The sequence below is a fragment of the Danio rerio genome, chromosome 18, assembly GCF_052040795.2.
Source record: "Danio rerio strain M-AB ecotype USA chromosome 18, GRCz13ab, whole genome shotgun sequence".
Classification (NCBI taxonomy): domain Eukaryota; kingdom Metazoa; phylum Chordata; class Actinopteri; order Cypriniformes; family Danionidae; genus Danio; species Danio rerio.
Window position 1 is genome coordinate 14912392 of NC_141038.1, and position 17590 is coordinate 14929981.

Below are 17590 nucleotides of genomic sequence, written 5' to 3' on the forward strand. Positions count from 1 at the left end.
GGGGGCTTAAGCCCCTGATGTATTGTCATAAGCCCCTTTTCTTTTGGAATATGTTGCACTTAAAAACAGGTTGTATGACATTTATTTTGTTATCAAGTACTTAAAATTAGAAAATACATCATGTGCATCCTACTTAACGCAACTTTTGTTTCGTTATTTAAATAATCAGTACCAGTTTCTACCAGCAGGTGGGAGTGGGACTGTTGTCACACGGCAAGTTTTAAAAACAATTCCTTCACTGCACTGTCATCATTCATTAACTGTTTTTGAGAAGTTAAAGCTGATGAGGTAATAATACAACTGTTTTGCAAAATTTTATAATTCCAACTACTGATGCAGCATAATATTTATTTTCACGCTATAAATGTGTGCAGTTTTGGTGAAATCAATTTGGTGTAATCAATAACATGTGCGACATGTGAATGTAAATACATGAAAATTGGTCAGAAAAAATGTAAATTGTATTAGCTTTCTAGAATTTATATAGATATCTAGACATATTTATCTTGATATGATATAACCAGTCAAATCTGTTTCTATAATAGTTAAAGCTAAGCCACTTATCCCTTTCATCCCTAGCAACGGCCCTTGGCCAGAGGAGAAATGGTCGTACCCAACTGAGCCTGGTTTCTCCTAATGTTTTTTTCCTTCACTTTTGTCAATTGGTTGACTGACCCTGGCTTGCTTGGTTTGACCAGTGAAGCTGTGTATCGATGGATTTGCTCTTCAGTGTTTGGACTTTCAACAGTGACACTTAAACCTCACTGAACTAAACTTAACTGAACTTAAACCCTAAAAGCTGGCCTGACGCAGCTCAGTCATTAAACAGATAACTGTTTAATAATTTCAATTTGTTTGAACTTTTCTGTTAAGCTGCTTTGACATAATCTACACTGTAAAAGTGCTATAGAAATAAAGATGAATTGAATTAAACCTGAGCTTAGATGCCATTCAAATTATGAAAATGTCTTTTTGGGAATTGTTCCTGGCTCCAGTTGCACCTATCAATGCCTAATTAATAAGCAAACTAACACGTAGTACAATGTATACATTTTATTCCATACATACACATTTAATTTAGCATTTTTTAATTTGTGAGGAGATTTCAAGCTCTGTTCAGAAAGCAATGTGCATGGGAACTTGCACAAGGGCACCTGCATAAAGCCAAAAAAAAAAAAAAAAAACAAGATAATAAATGCCATTTAATGCCATAATCATTATTTAAAGATGAAATCTGACATTATTTTGTTTTGATCCCAACCTTGTTTATTAGCAGAATTTATAACTCAAGTGGCATGACATCACAATCAACAGTTCTAACCAATATGGTTTCAACAAAATACCTGCAACACAGTTTAGGAATCAGTCGTAATCAGTTTCTACTACAATGCATTGTGGGCAGTACAGTTGGCATTTCTGTGTGCATGTTCTCCTCATGTTCACGTGGGTTTCCTCCAGGTGCTCCAGTGTCCTGACATTTTATCTGACCCATCAGATCATGCTATCTACTATGTATTTGAATGGTTCTCAGGATTAGGAATTAGGAAGGTTAGGGCAATATTACGATCCACATTAAGAGTTACACTGGTAGCAAAATCTGATGGGTAGTATATTGCGTCATCATAATATGCTACCTACTTTTTAAATTGATGGTAGGACAATCTGACAAGGTGGGACAAATTGACAGAACACAGATTTCCCCCACAGTCCAAAGACATGCAATATAGGTAAAGCCTAAGGAAAATGAATGAATGAATGAACAATGTGATAGTTCATCAGTGAGACACATTGTTCTTTGGCAAAGACATTCCAGGTCATGGCACCATTGTAACTCTTCTGGTTCTACCTGCCCTGCTCCTAGTACTTCACACTAGTAAAGGATGCTATAGATTGTGAGGAGATTGAAGTTTACTCAGACTGCTTACTTGTTTTTTTTAGCAGGACTCCATTAACCTCACTCCTCCTAAACATCACTTTCATCCGGGTCACGGCACCAATCTGACCCATCTGGTTCTACTTGCACTAGTCAGGGAGTTATTTTTTTTTCCAGGGAAGCAGATGTATTTGTAAGAATGCTAAAATCATCTAGCATCAATCTCACTATGCTTCTTGAGTCTAGCAGAATTACTCTATAGATTATTCCTGAGTACAGATACTAGCTTACTAGATACTAGATTACTAGCATACCTATGGGCATGCACATAAGTAACATTTACATGTAATATAACATGTGTTTGCATGTTAAGCAACAGGATCAGTTGTTAGCTCAGACGACTTTCCAAAGACACTTTTTGATGATTATCGGTGGGTTATAATGGAGCCAGAGAAGGCTAATTTTCCTTTGAGGACTCATTAGTGTGTGGGGAATGTAGGTGGCATAAGGCAGCCTGTGGTCTCTGAACGGCTTATTAACTGTACTCTGACTCTTATGTGGAAAAGAGAGCCTATCCTCTAAATACACCATCATTCTACTCCTCTACTCCGCTAGCTCAGCAATAGAGCTTTCATTTGCTTCGTTGCCACTAGAAGCTGCTCTAAAACACAAGGGGTGCAAAAAAGGAGGGGTGCAACATATCCGGCTACCAGAGGGCAGATTTCATTTTATGTTCCTAAATAACCTAATTATCTCAAGGTACATTTAATATTTGTGGAGATTTGTAGGCATGGTTTACATTTTGTTAGTGTGTGCTTTTTTACTGGAACTCAAAAACCTGACCTTGGTATAACAAGCACCATTTTGCACTGGTTAAAATACAAGAAAATGTAATCAGCAATAGCAGAAAAGTGTTGCATTATAATTTCCAGATGAGTTCAAATGCATCTATATGTGTCTAATAACGTATTTTACAATGAAGTAGAATCTTAAAAAACACAAGTCACATTTTAAAAGAAGTACGTTTTAAGATTAATATGAACATCAATATACATTTTTAAAGCTGAAATACAAAGTTAAAACTGAAATATATAAACTGATTTTGAACGAATTATAACTCTAAGGACTGTTTAAGAAAGAAAAAAAACTAATACAAATAATATTCATGTAAAATATGTAAAATGTAAAATAATAATAATGACTATAAAAGTATACAAATCAATACAAACAACTACAGCATAACCCAAGGAAGGGCATCGACTGCATAAAATATATGCTTGAGTAGTTGGCGGTTCATTCTGCTGTGGTGACCTCTGAAATAGAGACTAAGCCAAAGGAAAATGAATGAATAAATAATCAGGTTAATCAAAGAAATGCATACTATGTTACTTTTCCCTGTATGTTTCATGCAGTATTACACTTACCGGACACTTTATAAGGTACATCTTACTAGTAGTGGGTTGGACCCACTTTTGCCTTCAGAACTGCCTTAATCCTTTGTGGCATAGATTAAACAAGGTACTGGAAATATTCCTCGAGATTTTGCTCCATATTGACATGATAGCATCATGCAGATTTGGTGGCTGCACATACATGATGCGAATCTCCTGTTCCACCACATCCCAAAGGTGCTCTATTGGATTGAGATCTGGTGACTATGGAGGCCATTTGAGTACAGTGAACTCATTGTCATGTTTAAGAATCCAGTCTAAGATGATTTGCAATTTATGACATGACGTCTTAATACTCAGGTAAGCTGTGGCATTGACACGATGCACAATTGGTATTAATGGGCCTAAAGTGTGCCAAGAAAATATCCCTACACTATTACACCACCACCACCAGCCTGAACCATTGATACAAGGCAGAATGGATCCATGCTTTCATGTTGTTGATGCCAAATTCTGACTCTACCATCTAAATGTCGCAGCAGAAATCTAGATTCATCAGATTAGGCAACATTTTTCCAATCTTCTATTGCCCAATTTTGGTGTGTCTGTTTATTGTAGCCTCAGTTTCTTGTTCTTAGCTGACAGGAGTGGCACCCGGTGTGGTCTTCTGCTGCTGTAGCCCATCTGCCTCAAGGTTCAATGTGTTTTGCATTCAGAGATGCTCTTCTGCACACCTCAGTTGTAACAAGTGCTTATTTGAGTTACTGTTGCCTTTCTATCAGCTTGAACCAGTCTGACCATTCTCCTCGGACCTAGGTGCATTATTGAAGTGCAGTACAGACATGTTCTGTAAACACAGCAAAAAGATTTTCTTTTTTTCCGACAGGATTGTCTATACACACGGCTGTTTGACACTATTCTTTGCACCTATCGAGTCAGTGAAGGACCACAGACACTTGCATTGTGAAATGCAGAGATTTTTTTTTTTCTCATACGGCCTGCGGTATCAAATTCCATTAAAACAACACTCTTCCAGCAGTTCAAATTTGCATCCATGATCTCGTTTGTCACGGGTTTGTCACATTGTCATTCCATGAAATGTTCCTGAATAAAAGTGAACATGCCAAACTGCAGTTAAAGTCCACAAATCAAAAATGAAACTCTCAAAATTACATAAAACTCTGGAGGAAATGTGAGAGGGGTCTGGATGCAGACCTGGTGCAGTGCGAGCTGAGCTGCATCAAATGCTTTTTAATGAGCTCACCTAACCCCACCCCTAACCCTACCCGTCACAGTGACATCACTCACTCCATTGAGTGCATTGTGTCTGACATTGCATCATTGATGTAATCTCAGCTTGCATTATAAAGGCTGCATCCAGATACTATTGGGAAATGTGGATAGTGTGGTGACCCATGACGTTTATCGATCTATGTTCTATAGAATTGTAAAATGGGATCATGAAAGGAACATTCAAAAAGCAACTCATATAAACACCTTAATCATATTATTGTCTTATTCTGATTTATGCAAATAATTCGATTATTGATGTCCATGTAAGCGTAGTCAATGAGAATCTAAATATAAATTGGTCAAACTGTTATTTATATAAAGCAGAGTAATACAAACTCAAAGTCTTGTTTAGTTTTTGCTTCAGTAATCTTAAAAGATTTATTTTATAAAATGAAATTAATGTTTCAGCAGTTTTTGAAAAGTGTTTTTTCCTCTGTAGTGGATCATATTCCATTATTGCTATATTTTCTAATGCAATATTTAGTACCACAGTGAGGTTTGAAAATTACATTTCATTTTATGTTCCTCCTTTTGATACAATCTTTCACATTTTACACAATTTCCAATGTTCAAAGGCTTTAAATGGCTGTGTAGATTGCCTATGGCTGGTGTGTGCCAGCAAACTCCTCAACAAATGGGTGAGAAACACAGTGTGTGTACAATGTGTTTGTTTCTCACTCTGACTTTTGAGTCTCACCCACTGCAGCTAATTCAAAGCTTTTGTGTGTGTTTCTGTATGTGTTTATGTCAGACTTTCTACAGGCATTTCCTGTTATCTGTTTAATGACAGCATGCAATGTAATTGGCCTCACTGGAGCAGAACTCAAAAAGGTTCATGGGGTTCTCATCTCACTTGCTGAAGGGAACCATTGTGTTTATTTGTTCTGCGCATCATTATCCCGGGGCTTAATTGATCGGCTTATTGAACATGGCTTTGGGTTTCTTTATTTATCCAGTGCGGCACAGTCTTATAGATAAGGCCACCTTATCATTCTTACTCATGGAGGTTCAAGCTGAATCGTTAGAAACGTTGTAACACCATGCAGCCGGGTTAATTGCGCTATTAAAAGAACATATACTGTTCAAAGTACACGGTGTTTGAGTTATCAAGTTGTTTTTTTCAGTTGTAGACCTTAGGCTGTAAGTAATTGTAAAGAAAATAATCCACCAAATGTTACAAATGCTATCAGTGTATCGGGGACATTTGAGAAATGTTTGTTAATCTTTTAGAGTTCAGAACTGCAAACTACAAATAATTTAAACTCAATTTGCGGGCATAATTACGACAGCAAACAAATTATGCTTATCAAAGAATTCTGTTAAAGGCCATTCTGGATTTTGATGGAACTTAGTGTACCTCAAATATACAGGGATGTGTTTCTGAAAACCATCATTAGCCAGCTAAGGTCACAAGTTTTGTCATTGCAAACATAATTGGTTGATTAGGCGTTTCCCAAATCCATCGTTCTATTGAACATTTGCAAACTGCGTTGTTTCCAACTACACCTCTGGAGCTGTAGTTAGAAGCATAACTCTTGGTTGTGTTTTTTTCCTAGTTATCCCACCTATGCCCTATTCATTTTGAACAGGGCTGTCCAAACTCGGTCCTGGAAGGCCAGTGTCCTGCTGAGTTTAGCTCCAACTTGCTTCAACACACCTGCCTGAAAGTTTCTAGTATACCTAAAAAAAAGAGCACGATTAGCTGGTTCAGGAGTGTTTAATTGGGATTGGAAGTACAATATGTAGGACACCGGTCCTCCAGGACTGAGTTTGGACACTCCTGACTTAGAATGTTCCAACAAATTTGAAAAAAAAAAAAAAAAATCAAAGTCATCTCTTTTAGGTGTATTTTGCTTTCAAAGTATTATTTACAGTTTAGTTTAAGTGAAGATCTTCATATTGACAATTGCTTTCCCTTTGTAGTGCACTTTGAAAACATTTATGCCATTTTGAAGCTATACAGTAGGTGACCTATTATTTAAAAGCGGAATTAAGGTTACGTCTCCGAAGCTTGTGAAAACAAAAATCTATAGCATACGTTAATGCTTTTAGTTTATAGTAGGTTGTTCATTATGAAACGTATCGTACTGCAGGCCTGTATGACATGAGCCTGTTAATTAGAACATTTCTGCAGAGGTTTGAATGTGTCAAATTGTAAAAGTAGACTTTTCAAAAAATAAATACACAATATCATTTACTAAGCAGTTTTATGTTTTAGAATAGAATTTGGCATGTTCACAATAATATTTGTAAAGGAAACTTTGGCCCTATGTGTGCCGTTTACATAAATTTAACTTAATATGAAAAACAAGTACATGTTTTTATTAAAACTAATATTGGATATTTTTTATTGCGTGTGCGTGTAAAACATTATAATTTGCACAAAAAATGAATGGGATTTTTATTCTCTAAAGAAGTTGTTACCACCTTGTGTAGAGAAATATTATGGATGTTTTACGTTATAACTATACTGTAGCATGGCTCAAACGATGAACCATAGTAGTCAACTCACAGCAAGAAGGTCACTGGTTCAAGTCCCGGCTGGGCTAGTTGGCATTTCTGTGTAGAGTTTGCATGTTCTCCCCGTGTTCGCGTGGGTTTCCTCTGTGTGCTCCGATTTCCCCCACAGTCCAAAGACAGGCTGTATACAGATAGATTAAATAAACTAAATTAGCCATAGTTTATGAGTGGGTGCAGGCAAATGCACACATAGGGCTCAACCTGTGCAGTGCACATGCCGTTTTTAGTCTTGGATAGAAAGTGCCCTTCTAAAATGATCTGAAGTGCCCCCGCGACAATAGGTTTGTGTTTTTTAATAGATATTTGCTCAAAGTCGCAGATTTTAATCAATCAATGCAAAATGTTGTCTGTTGACATTTATGTGGATAGTGAGATAAATATACATAAAGTAAATACATAAAAAATAAAAATAAAAAAAATAATGAAATAATTAGATATTCAAATGTGTAAAACTATGATTGTTTAAGCAGATTCATTCTGCTCTCTTGTGTTCATGGTCTGGCTTTGAGTATTCCAATATGTTACCTTTGCACCACAAAACCTTAAGTCTTCAGTTTCAGGGGTATATAGTATAAAATACATTGTATTTGTCAAAAATATAGATTTTATTGTGCTTAAAATCAATGGAATATTAAGCAAAGATCATGTTCCATGAAGAAATTTAGTAAATTTCCCACTGTAAATCTATCAAAATATTTTGATCATTGCTAAGCACTTCATTAAGAATCTTTAGGGCTTTATTCTTTATTTTCTTTTTTAAACCCAGATTCCACATTTTAAAATAGCTGATTTTAGATTCCTAACTAATGACTGTTGTGGTCAAGGGTCACATCTGGTAAAAGTCTATAGTGACTCAGAGAGACGAAAACTAATGAGGATTCTGTGTATAGTCACCAATGCTACAAACCAGCTGAATTCACCATGTTTAATCGGTGTACGTTGTAGTCATGTGACTGATCTTTGACCTTTGGGCAGCCATCTTTGATTTGACTTTATTAATTTGCAAACTCACACACAGCAACATCCTTCATCATCCTCTTGTAACCAAAATTGTAAGTATTAGATCTCTTTTTGCATGTTAATATTTGTGGGATACTTTCAGCATCTTTGTAGGATGCACAATGTCAGGTGTAGAGGTGTGTGTGTTGTTCTGCTCTATATTGGTGCTAAGTAAATCAGACTCTGAATATGCTTTTTTTTTTTTTTTTGCTATTAAAGTGTTGTTGTCCCTAAGTTTTCTCAGTACACAATGCTTTTTTTTTTACCATTTTGAATGAGAAGGCTCTACTGAAGCCAGAATAAATGTGTTTTGTGAAAGTAACTAAAAATGTCCATCTGTTGTGACAAATACAAACGACCTATTCTGAAAACGTTTGAGTTTCAAATGTCAGAAAGCCGATGGCATTGAGACACGACCATGTGACATTTAGAATTGAGCAGTGGCTGTTTGGTGGAATCGCTTATGGATTTATGATGATTGATTTGGCAAGATATATTTCTAGCACACTCTCATGACAGTTTGTAACATTTTTTTATGAGATGGGGAATTTATTTGATTTTCTATAACTTCTATTTTTACAAATAACATGATGTTTAAGTTGTTTTGATTATAATATTTGTTATTATTAGTTTTAAGTCTATGAACACCTTTTAAACTGTGACAAAAAGTTATGAAATTTGGCACACTGATAGAAAACAATCTCAATACTTACCACCACAAATTTGAAGTCATTAACTCAATATTTGTAGTACCACCATGTGTTCAAATTTGCATATTTGAATCTTAATGAACCATGTATTGCGTTCCATGTGCTTGTTTGGTCATGTGATTCCTTTGTTCTGTTTTTCCCGCCGTTTGTCAGGGTTTATCAGTTCCACCTGTGTTTCTCCCCTGTTTGTAATCAGTTTAATTATATTGTATACCTATTGACCTTATTCTCCGCAGACGAGCGTGCGCTGCCTTTTGAATCTTTTTGGCAAGAGATCCGGTCTCATTCACTTCCATTCATTTTTAGACATTAAAAACTGCTCGTTTCGTTGTTTGATGTTGCAAACTGATATTTCCTTGTTCCTTGATGTTTCCGCGTTTTAGAATAAGGTCAATACCTCTGAGTTTAATTCTTTGTCTACCATTGTCTTGTCACCATTCTTTGTCCTGCCTGTGTTTCTAACTTCCAGTTTCTAATGTAAGTGTTGTTGTAAATAAATGTTTCATGTATGTTTCAATAAAAGTCTTATTTCACATGCTTTACTATTAACAGATGTAACCGTGGCACTCACATTGGCCAAAAATTACATTAAAAAGTATGTGTAACTAAATACTTACCAAATGTAAATAAAATATTAGTGATGGTGAAATTGCGCTTTTCCGTTCGATTTAATTGTATCAGAGAAAGGTTCATTACTTGAAGCTTTCCAAATCAGAGCATAATGAGATCCTCTGCTGGTTAAAGTGTGGGAAAGCACTGTCAAAAATGTCAAACTTTAACAGTTGACCAACTTGTTAATGTAAGCAACAATATTAATATAAACAAATTACTCCATTGCAATGTTTTTATTATTTTATTTTTATTTTATTTTTTACATATAAGGTATGTATATAGCACCACTAAAGACTGTAGTAAAATCTAAGCTATTCAAAAATATTTGTATCATATTCCAACTGGTTCTACATCAACCCACTCGTTCCGAGTGGGAATAGAGCAGGGATGGGCAAACTTGATCCTCGAGGGCCGGTGTCCCTGCAGAGTTTTGTTCCAACACTAGTCAAACACACCTGAACATGCTAATCAGTGTCTTTAAGATCACAAGAAATCCATAAGCAGGTGTGTTTGATTAGGGTTGGAGCTAAACTGTGCAGGACACCGGCCCTCCAGGACCGAGTTTGCCCACCCCTGGGATAGAGACTATGGGAGTGAGGCTTTTTATGCTGCACTCGCCAGATGGCCTAAAAAAAATAAAATAAAGCTGACCCATACCATACTACTCGGTGGAAAAGGACCATAATACACTTTAGTATGATTCAAAAACTTTTCACTATAAATTACTATTGTATTTTAGTTGAATTACTGGTGCGTGGGACTGGTGCAGTACTTTGAAACAGCAGAAATGTAATCAACGCCTAATCTCTTGCTATACACTTTTACTATCCTTTGATTTGAAAATCGATGCAGTCACGTGGGTATAGGCAAAAATAAAGCTTCGGACATCAATGATCACATGAATATGGCAAAACGAATGAAGCTCCGGTACACTGCTTCACTACAACATGTATCTTTTTTTGATCCATGCTTCAAAGCCTCAATGCACAATGTCACATCCCTAAAAAATATAATTACTTATGTTTATTTATGCTTTTATGAGAAAAAAAGTCATTTGAAATTTAAAAATAAAAACAAGATATAATTTCAAGTGCTAGAATATAACTTATTATCTAACAGATACATTAAATATGATAAAATATTAATTAAAGATTATTTGTCCTTACACTATGATCCTTTGTGAACAGTTTAGCCTTTTAAGCAGTTATATAAAAGGTTATTTTGTTGTATAAAACTTGACGCGGTTACAGTCTCTGTCTTGTTTTAGTGTTAATTTCTGTTTTGTCTTTTTGTTTATTCATGTCACTTCCCATCCCTTTAGCTTTCCTTGGTTTCCTTAGTTACCCTTGTTAGTTGACTGGGTGGTTTATTGTCTCCATCCCCTTGTTGCATAATTTGTTTGTTATTTTGCATCAATATATATCTATATCCTCTTGTCTTAGCCTTTTGTTGTGTGTAGTTTTTAGTCACCCCTGTGACATTTGATTGTTCTTTGCTTTTGCCTTGAATTTGTTTTGTTTAATTTAGATTTCTGGACTCCTTAAATAAATTCCCATTATACTTTGTTTGGATCCTCCACTTATTTAATTCCCTGTACTTCATGCTAGATTGTGAACAACACACTTACCCGTGGAATTAACTGTGATCTGCATGTCCCTCTTTAGCTAGCAAGCCAATTTACAATTTTAAGAGATTTAAATTTTTTTTCCTAAAATGACATTTCAGTGAGTAAAGATAGCGAATTTGACTAAATACTCCACCTTAAAGCTATAGTTCACAAACATAGATTTTATGGTAGCACTTTAGAATAACAGTACTTGAATAATGATTTACTAATATGTAAATTAAACGTTACCTCCATTATGAACTAATGGTGGGTTATGGCACTGAGTTAAGACATGCACTAATCATGATCTAACATTAACTACAATGAGTCACATGAGTTCATGTATGAATAACAGCTACCCTAATTACTTGTTACTTCATGTTTGTTAATGCATTATTTAATACTTTGGTTTAAGCTAAATGTAACAAAGATAAACTTATGATATGTTAATTTATTTTTGTGTCATGACTTTACGTGGAGGGAACATCATCATTAACTTATTCTTAATTACTGATGAACTCCTGTGCTCAAAAGTAACATTTATGTGCATACATCTAGTGCCTGTTTACATTGTAAACAATAGAAAAGTTTGCTGTCTACATAAAATAAACAGTTCAAAAGTAGTTAAGAATAAGTAAATGATAATTAGCCCCTCCAAGTAAAGATAAAGACATAAAGATACATTAACATGAGTTAATTATGAGTTCATGTTAGTTACATTTAGCTTTGAGTAAAGTGTCAATTATTACATTAACAAACATGAATTAACAAATAGGGTGACATTGGATGAACTAAATTGACCGTAGTGTGTGTGTGTGTGTGTGTGTGTGTGTGAATGCGAGTGTATGGGTGTTCCCCAGTACTGGGTTGTAGCTGGAAGGGCATCCTCTGCATCAAATATCTGCTGAAGTAGTTGGCGGTTCATTCCGTTGTGGCAACCCCTGATAAATAAGGGACTAAACTGAAGAAAGATGAATTAGTACGAACTGACAAGTAATTCTGATTCACACATGAACTCATGTGACTCATGTTGTAGTTAAATTTAGTTCTTGGTTAGCGCGTACTTTAAATAATAATGTTTATAATGTTTTAATGTTTAGTTTTACATATTACTAAATCAATATTCATGTACTGTAATTGTAAAAGGTCACCATTTTTTTTTTACATCAGGACAAGATCTGGGATGTCAAACTCAATTCCTGGAGGGCCGCAACCCGGCAAAGTTTAGTTCCAACCCTGCGCCAACACACTTATCTTTAGATTTCAAACAAGCCTGAAGGACTCAATTAGTTTGATCAGGTGTGTTTGTTTTAGGGTTGGAACTAAACAGTGCAGGGCTGCGGCCCTCCAGGATTTAAGTTTGACATCCCTGTTCTAGATGTATAGTATAGGTAACTTTTTTTTCCTCAGTAGAACAGATTTTTAGCTAAAACTGTGGTATGCTAATAACCATATAATGGAATTCAGTGAGTGAAAACTACAGAGTAAATTCACTGATTTATTTTATTTTTTTTAAATATATATATTTAGATCTGAAGGTCTACTTTAATGGAAACTGCCTTTGCAATCAGACGAGTAAAAAGATTGATTTAGATGCCTGAGATTTTTAGCCTTTGGTGACTTTATTATTTTTCAGTAACCTTTATGAAAATATGGCAGGCAGCTGCTGCTAAAGGTTGTGAAATTTTACACACAGTCAGTTAAATCTCATTGCCAATCACAACAAATTTTATTTTAAGGTTCAATACTCACAATTAATGAACTATTACTACAAGTTTTCCCCATGATAAACTGTTCATTTTCCTACTAAGGTACGTGTAAGTGATGTAAAATATGATAATTTAAGTACTTGCCAAAAACGAATAAAAACTAATAAAAAGTTGATAATAGGCATGGTAATTATAAATAACCAGTCAACAGTGAGAATGGTCCCTATACTGAAGTATTACTGAAGGCCATGTTCTTTTATAAAGGCATATTTAGGCCTTCTCTCTATAGAAAAGAGAAAATAGATGGCATTTGTAGGCAACTAAATTATTTTGTTTGGCAAACGCTCTTCAAACTGAAAAAAATTTGTAAATGCAGTTTTCACATCCCACTGTGTGGACTGTGCAAAACAGAAGCTTTCAAAAATGGAGACATTTTTAGTCATGACCAAATACAGCTGAAACGGTGCACGAGATTGTTTTGGGTGCTCTCTGTTTTAAAGATTAATGTCAGTTTTTTACATGCTCCAGATTGCTTTTCTTCAAAGGACACAGAATGTTTACTCAGAGCAGTTGTTTTGGCATGTGTCCCAGTCTATATTCAAGCTTGCTTTTGCAACATAATACTCCTGTGTTACTCACAGCAACAACTCCACATCACTCCTAGTCTGTATAAAAAAAAACTTGACGTATTGCTGTGACAGTTCAAAGTGCTGGAAAGTAAATATGGCAAAAATGATGCAGGTCAAATCGACTTATGTCTTAACGCATGTGCAGTTCAGGGACATAAGTGTTTTTGTCCTTTCAGTGTGGAAAAAACTTTTGCGAAACAATTAAAAAATAAAGTGTGGATGTAGTGTTTTTAGCAGGGGTCGAGAGAGTTTAACATTCTGCAATTTAAGTAAACAAATGCAATTACCAAAATGCCAGGAAATTAAGAAAAGATCCTCATTGATTGGACAGTATATGCGTTGCTAATCTTCACAATATGAACACATAAAAGCACTGCATTTTTTTTCACTATGCAGACAAATTAAGAAAACACCTGCATTTTCTCACAACATATGCAAATTGCAATAAACACAGTGAAATGTTTCAAGAGGAACCAAAAACTTGACCGATATGGCTGGGATTTGCTTATTGTGCTACAATGAATGCAGGTGTTTTCTTAATTTTGTTTATCTCTCTCAATCATTGTTGTTTTTAGATTATCAAATGTAGACTTTTTACTGTAGACTTTGGCTGCATCTGAAATGGCATACTTTCCTACTCTTTAGTATGTGAAAAAACATGTAGTAAGGCTGCATGATTAATCAAAAAAAGATTGCGATGTCGATTCGACCCTACATACAATCTTATTTCAGCTGTTTTACGATTTAGCCAATTATATTTTCAAGATTGGGAGAGAAGCATAAAGGTGGTCTCACAAGACTTCTCAGCAACATGGACCCCTCCAAATGGCATTAAAAGGGTCACATACTGTGTTTATAAGGTATAAATGTCATTTCTGTCTTAATGTAATGATGTATTCTCGGCTGACATGAGCTGACGCACTTTTTATTACCAAGAGGTATCATGTGCGCCCTCCAACGATGTCTACTTTAGAGAACAGAACCTGCATTGGCTGTGAATAACAGGTAATTAAGTTGTAAATAGCAGTTTCTTTCACAGAATAATGGTTTTGGGAAGTATGATTTCCATGTGGGTTTTTTTTCTTAAAGTGATAACGTGAGCACACATGGCAGAGTAAGTGAAACCGGCACGCACTTTATTTAACGTAAACCATTATATCGCATTTTACAGTTATGATTATGGCAACCACTTAATATATTTTTTCTTTTATATTAAACAGTGTTGTGGAGGAAAATTTTAATGTTTACTGGGTCTTTATAACTACTCTAGCCTATAACGTTGAATATAATGCAAGAGGGATTCTGAAAATGATAAATGTCTCATTTCACCAGTAAAAATGGTCTAATAATGTTGTCAATGAGAAGTATAAGCCTCAAACATAACAATTCAACTTTAGAATTATTAATAGTTGTATTGTGATCATTTTACTGTGAATTACCAAACAGCACATATTTAAAGTCCACCATTCAAAGTCTATACAAAATGTAGCATCTTAACCAACAGTAGACCTATAGGCCTAATATTAATATTGTTGTTTTACCATATGTTTAAGAAACAACAATAATAATAGTCGACTCGTATTAACCTTTATTTTACATCTACAGAATCTTTGTGGAAAATTGTGATCTTAATTTTAAGCAAAACAATTTACTGTATAGTATGTCCAAATTCATAGCATTAGAAAAACAGTAGGCAAGACATACCCAGAAGACCTACTGTACCACAGATATTTACATTAGACGTCGCATACATTATTGTTGTCTATTGGAAGAATTGTCAATTGAGCTGACATTTTAGTTCAGGGTAGTGCTCCTTTGAAATGAATCTGGACCAAGGAGTAGTAGTAGGAATATTAGATTTATACATAAATCTTTGATCGGGAGTTATTAAGGTGGTCAGTATGCAAATATTTTTTTTTATTACGAAAACTATAATTTTACATCACTTTTCTACATCATCGCACGGGCATTGCTGACAAAGAATGTGTGTTTGTGTCCTTATAAATGTATTATCCTCCCTCCCTGTTAAGTTGGTCTAATCCGTGTCCTGAAACACACCTCTAATCCTGCTTTTGCTTGAATTCATAACGGAGAAAGTAATTCATTTGTAAATAAATCTCTGTTATGAATGACTCGTTCACTTAGCTGACAGTAATACAAGTTTCTGGCACCGCAGCATCTTGTTGTCATATTTCATTCAACAAAACTAGCATAAGCATAGTATTTAAGTGCAAGTTGGTGCTGCTTTGCCTTATGGTCAGTGCAGTAAGAGACCGTTTTATCATCAATACTTGTTTAGGATAGAAGTTCGTAACACACAAAATGTAAAAAAGCGAAATCTTACCTTTGAAATGTGATGCCTCAATGCTTTGTTTTCTTTGTTTGCTATTACTATATTCATACACAACGCTAAAGTCCAGCATCTTCAGACTGGCTTTAGTCTTGATTAGTGCGGTTGATTGACATTTGTTCCGGGAGCCCTGTACAAATGTGGTGGTGCAACATGCTCAGGGTTCGTATGCGATATCTAATGTATATATCTATGATGACCTACTACTTCCAGGAAGATTCTGTAGGGCACATCCAATGGACTCTATGCTATTCCGTAATGCCATGTGAGAGAATCCATCAATGAAAATTAATCGATGCAACTGAATGTAATTCAGATGAACGTCCAAATTCTACGCACACTACTCCCATTCATACTACATAGAATGTACTCTTCTAATGCTCAAGTTGTAAATTCAAATGAATTCTCGAGTAGCATAGTCTATACGGGTAGTCATATAGTCTAACTCAATCCTTCCACCAAATTTGCATTCATGTCTATGCTAAAAACTGTAACAGCTAGAATCAAAATTCAATCATTTAAACAAGCCCCCTTTCTTATTCTTGAAGTAACTGTGTTTGCTTCCTAAAATGTTTAGGCTTAGGAGGCTTTTTTTCTTAGTAACCTGTAGAGCCGTTGGCATTCTGCAGATTTGTCTAGGAGTGAATGGTGATAAGTCATGAGTGGGTTTGTTCTGATTAGAGCAGCACACACTCGCATTCACACACATGATTAGATCATCATTATTGTGGACTGTTTGACCACCCACAGTGTCCAGATAGTGCTGCCAGTGTCCTCTACCAGTCTGTCTGCCCACACACTGTCTAGTCCCCTAAATACAGTTTCTGCCTGACAAAGCCCACTTGTCTCCACATGAACCTGGGGGAATCTCAAGAAAATAAAGACACCTCTGCAGTGTCTTTTTTTTTTTAATGAAACTGTCTATAGATTAAATTAGCATGCTGTCACACAGCGGGGGTCTTGTGGGTTATTTTAGTCTTTTTAAGTTTCTGTATTTTAGGTTTAGATATATTTTTCTATAAGCACTGGGATCCATTTTGTATTCATGTAAAAATGTGTTGGTTCCTATTGAGTTAAACTTTAGCCTAGATGTTCTGAGCTTTTGTCACAAGATGGACACAATTATTTTTGTTTTCCTAAGACACATTTATAATAATGTCTCAATCATGGCCTTAGAGTATTGGCAAATACTTAGACTTTAGATTCAGTAGAATATGTTTACAATCAAACAACCTTTCCTTAAAGCATTGGTAAAATAATAATAGTTTATTGATACTGTTTACATTTAGGCATGTAGACATGGTCAAGATGATCTGCGGCAGTTCAAACTGAGCATCAGAATGGGGAAGAAAGGGGATTTAAGTGACTTAGATTGTGGCACGTTTGTTGGTGCCAGATGGGCTAGTCAGAGTATTTCAGAAACTGCTGATCTACTGTGATTTTTCACACACAACTAGCTATAGAGTTTATAGAGTGGTCTAAAAAAAGGGAAATATCCAGTGAGCGACAGTTCTGTGGGCGCAAATGCCTTGTTAATGCCAAAGGTCAGAGGAGAATGGCCAGACAGGTATGAGCTATTAGAAAGGCAACAGTAACTCAACCTCTTGTTACAACCGAGGTGTGCAGAAGAGCATCTCTGAATGCACAGCACATCCAACCTAGAGGCAGATGGGCTACAGCATCAGAAGTCGCACAGGCTCAACAAAGATCGACAATATAAGATCGGAAAAGTGTTGCCTGGTCTGAGTCTTGATTTCTGCAGCAAAATTTGGATGGTATGGTCAGAATTTGGCGTCAACAACATAAAAGCATGGATCCATCCTGCCTTGTACAGTATCAACTGTTTAGGCTGGTGGTGGTGGTGTAATGGTGTGGGGGATATTTTCCTTGGCACACTT

At 35.6% G+C, this 17590-nt stretch overlaps 1 protein-coding gene across 2 annotated transcripts in view; it reads left to right on the top strand.

The window, feature by feature from the left end:
• The first annotated feature begins 8028 nt into the window (after positions 1-8028).
• The window catches only part of cdh13 (cadherin 13, H-cadherin (heart)), a 618570-nt gene continuing 609008 nt past the window's right edge, over positions 8029-17590 (top strand). For both annotated transcript variants that reach the window (XM_087293013.1, XM_087293012.1), the window contains exon 1: positions 8029-8129. The gene's annotated coding sequence lies outside the window, so the exon portion shown is untranslated. The remainder of the gene's footprint in view (positions 8130-17590) is intronic.